At 37.3% G+C, this 4598-nt stretch overlaps 1 pseudogene; it reads right to left on the bottom strand.

Moving 5' to 3' along the window:
- Positions 1-3364: 3364 nt before the first annotated feature.
- On the bottom strand, positions 3365-3464 carry LOC113307152 (annotated as a pseudogene).
- Between the last annotated feature and the right edge of the window lie 1134 nt (positions 3465-4598).

The raw sequence follows: 4598 nt of genomic DNA on the forward strand, positions 1-4598 counted from the left end.
ACCAAGAAAGCATCAGTATTTCCATGCAGCTTATCCGAGGATGCTTACTCAAGCAAGCATCACTGACACTATGTATCTTACTCAAGGAAGTATTGGTGTTGTTAGAGTGCTTATTCAAGGAAGCATCAGTTATGCACAACCTTGTGCATATTTTGTGAAATATCCTTTGGCATATCTGATGAGTTAATTGTAGTTCGTTCCTTGTGATAGACACATTTTTGTGTCCGATTTGTCTCGATTCTATATATTGTTAGGGCTCATTTTTGTATTTATTATGATGTTTTATTTATTTGTAGGTATTTTTGGCTAATAAACATTTTTAGAAAAAATTGGCTCGAAAAGTTGTCGGAAAGCACCCGGAGGACATTTGCTATTCGGACTCTCACTTTGGATAAGGGGTAACCTAATTACTAAGGGGCATCCCATTTCCAGGCAGTTGCTAATCGCACCCTTACTCTGGATAAGGGGAAACCTTATTCTTCCCCATTTAAAAATATTTTGGCGGGAACAAATTTACAGAGCCGTGAACTTCCCAGTTTGGATTTGAACGATATTCTCTCATGGATTTTCAGTGGAAGTACGTGGGTATGGGCCTGTTAGTATTATGGATGCTAGCTAATGGATTTGGACGCGGAAGAAACATGATTATTACACGTTGATTTATTAAAACAGGGAAGAATACTCACTCGGATTCTGTTGGCTCTATTTTTTTGGAAATTTCGTGCAGTAATGGAGCCATATATTCTGTTAGATTCGTTTTGATCTTCATGGAGTTTTTGGAGAGTTTGGAAAGAGCTAGAAGCCGCATATAAGAGAAAAATAAAAGGAAAGTACCGTGACCTGCGGGAGAAAAAAAAGAAGTTTTCTTCGAGTTTTAATCGGCTTGTGGTGGATATAAAAGGTGGAGGAAGTCGTAACAGAGGATGAGAGTAGTTTGGGGCATTTACGTAGTTTAGGGGAAGCTCTGATACGAAGAAATCACACTGCAGAGAAAGTTGCAGCAGCAGGAGGAAGAAGACGAAGCTGAAGAACATTGGACATACAAAGACAGTCGCAGAATCCGTGGCCTTTTCTTTCAAAATTCAGTCACTTTGTAACAATTTCTGTAACAACTATTCAGAGTTCGCAACAGTTCTGTGTTAGGGTACTCTGTAAAAGTGGTTCGTAACAATTATATCTGTTACAAACACTCTGTTTTATACCTTCTCTTGTTTTTAATCAACTTTTGAGAAACAAACATGTATTTTGAGCAAGTGGTTAATATGAGGAGCTAAACCCCATTGTTGAGGCGATAGAGGAAGCTATTTTTCCAACAAAAAGTGGTATAATCTTATTTATTTATTTATCGCAATTATTTTTATGATTGTTTTGCCTTGAGTGAAAATCTTTTGAATGATTCTTGTTACGCAATTGTTATTTCTTTTGATAGAGCATGCTTGGACCTAGGTTTTTGATGTTCTATGCTTCGGATTTACACCTGTTATTTTGAGAATCTACTTGTTGCAATAGTTTAGAATCAAATTGAACGAAAAAATTGCATGAATATAAATATTGGATTAAATCACTCTGAATTTGGAAAATAGTGGAATCTTAGCCTCAGTGTTTCTTTTAGTATTGATATCATCTTTGATTGAGTTTGCTATAATTTTTAGTGAGTTTTCTATTTTAATATTAGGATTTAAGTCTAATTAATATCCTTCACAAGTCTGAGAATCGAACCACTTTTACCACTATCTACAAATCACATCAATTTTTGGCATCGCCGACGCGGACTTGTTTTTAGGGTTTTAGATTTATTTTTGTTTTTATTATTTTTGTCTTTTTTATGTTTTTGAGTATTTATCTTGTGTCTACAGGTTCTGGATCATAAAGAAAATTGAGCCAAGGAGTTTGGTGATTTCATAAAGACTTTGAGCTAAAGATTAAAGCAAAAAGAACAGAAAAGAAGACAATTTTATTTTAGGGTTTGTTTATTTTATTTTATTTAAAAAAAAAAAAAAAATTGTATTTGGGTTTATTATTTTGTAATTTTTCTTTATTTTTTTTTTTGGAATTTTGGACTTTTGGACTTTGGAACATTATTTTTTTTATTACCCTACGGAAGGGTACTTTAAATATAAATTGTTTGCAGAGAAGGAGGACAATTACGATATTGTCTCTGCACCTTGGGTTCGTACACTAGATATCGGAGTCAGTGGCCCGAGTTGACTACAACTGATTCATCCCCCGTCTGGAACGGGAGGTAAGATTCTAAATACTCGCGAATCCCCTGTCAGTGAGTTACTGGACTCCTTCGTATGCATATATGTTAAGGACTGAATACGGACATTTATTTTTCTAGTAATGGGCAAGGCCTGGCCATACAAGATAAGGGTTCGGATTTCATCACCGTTATCTTCTTGCCCGCTTTAGGAACATGTAACCTACACGAACCTAAGCCTAAAATTTTGACTAGAATGAGACCGATAGGGTAACGAACTTAACAGGAAAGTCATTCGAAAAATATTGGTTACTCTTTTAAGCATACTTCGAAGTTCGTGACGGTTTATGTAAGTTGAATGCGTGACTGCGCCTCCTTGTAATACCGGTGAGGCCTTGGGTATCAAAGCTCCACCGAGCTTCCCTCGCTTATATTCAACTTACGTTAACTCGGATTGATTCTAGAGGGGTTTGCTTAAATTTTAACGAATTCCCGTTCGAAGGATTAGAAGCTGGTCTAGAAACAATCTAAGTGGAGCCATCATGTTTTTTGTTTACTAGAAATCAATAGGTTTGATTTGGTTGAGTCGGCCTTGATCTGTGTTTGCTTACCCTTCCAATTTATAAAATTTTATTATATGCCTGAACGTAAAAGAGACGCACTAGGTAGATTTGTTTAAGAGAAACCTAGTAGTTCGAAGCGTCTCGATTACCTTAATCTAGAAAGTCCGTCTTTTGAAGAGTTTGTTTTTGAACATTCTTTAACTGAGGAGAGAATCCATGTTTCTCCGATAGCGCCAGAAATGGCAACTTTTAAAGCTTTGTTGAATCCAACTAGGACTATCCGTCCTTCGTGTATTAAGTTAGCTGAAACGGAGGCACCCTATGAACTGAAACCTGAGACCTTACAGATGCTCCCAATCTTTTTAGGGAAAGAAAATGAAAACCCTTATTACCATGTTAGGGATTTTGAGGAAATTTGTAGTACTCTAAGAATTAGAGGCTTAGATGATGATGCTTTGAAACTTAGGTTATTCCCATTTTCCCTGAAAGATAAGGCCAAGTCGTGGCTGTATAGTTTGGACTCCGAGTCAATTGAGACATGAACAACTTACATCTGCCTTTTTCAATAAGTTTTTCCCTAGGCACAAAACATCGTCTATTAGGACGCAAATATGCACATTTTCACAACAAGAGGGAGAATCTTTATATAGGTATTTGGAAAGGTTCAATGATTTATTATCCCAGTGTCCTCATCATGGTTTAGAAAAGGTTAGGCTAGTTCAGATCCTTTATGAGGGTTTAGATTATTCCACAACGACCATGGTTGAGTCTCTATGCACTGGTGGATTTGAAAACCAAACTGTTGATGCGGCGATGGAATTTTTTAATGAAATCGCCGAAAAAACCCAGCAATGGGAAAATAGTAGGGCACCCCAGAAAACAATTCTTTTAAGTAGAGGAAACGTTAATAGGGTAGAAGGAGGCTATGAATCAGATGCCAAAATTGTGCTATAGCAAAAAGGTTAGAAGCCTTAGAAGTGGGCCAGACTAGTGGTAGAGTGGAGCCTTTTTGGGAAGGCCAAATATTGAAGAGCAGGCCAATGCTCTTTATAATAACACTAGATTTGATAACCGTCAAAAGATTGACCCATATTCAGAAACCTATAATCCTGGTTGGAGAAACCATCCGAACCTTTCGTGGTCTAAGGGCCAAAGTCAAGGTCAGTTTAGTAATTCTAATGCTCCCCCAGGTTTTGGCTATACTAAGAATCCTTCAGGACTAGCTCAGTTTCAGAATCAGTCAGATAAGAAAATCCTAAGTTTAGAGGAATCTCTCGCCTTGTTAACTCAGCAAACTGCAAAATTCCAGTTATCCGTAGAACAGAGTCTACAAGCTAGTAACAGGATAGGACAAGAAAATAGTCAGGCTATTTCCGAGTTAAAAACCCAGGTTGGTCTGATAAGTGATTCTTTGAGAGAAAAAGGTAAGTTTCCTAGTCAAACACAACCCAACCCTAGAGGAGTTCATGAATTAGGTGCAAAACCATCGAATCAATTGAATGTTGTTAGAACCCTTAGAAGTGGTAGAGTTGTAGACAATAAGGTAACCATGCCCGATAGTGAACATACTGTAGTTCACCCCTCAGGATCTCACCTCTCAGGACCAGTAGCTGAAGAGACTGATAAAGTTTCTATGATGTGAATTCGGTTCCTGAAAGGTCTGATTTTAGGCCTAGAGCCCCATTTCCTCAGCTATTAGTACCAACAAAGAAGGAATCGAACTTTAATGACATAGTGGAGGTTTTTAAGCAAGTTACCATAAACCTTCCCTTATTAGATGCAATTAGGAAATTCCTGCTTATGCCAAGTTCCTTAAGGATATGTGTACGCGAAAG

The sequence above is a fragment of the Papaver somniferum genome, chromosome 8 (assembly GCF_003573695.1).
Source record: "Papaver somniferum cultivar HN1 chromosome 8, ASM357369v1, whole genome shotgun sequence".
NCBI classification, from domain to species: Eukaryota; Viridiplantae; Streptophyta; class Magnoliopsida; order Ranunculales; family Papaveraceae; genus Papaver; species Papaver somniferum.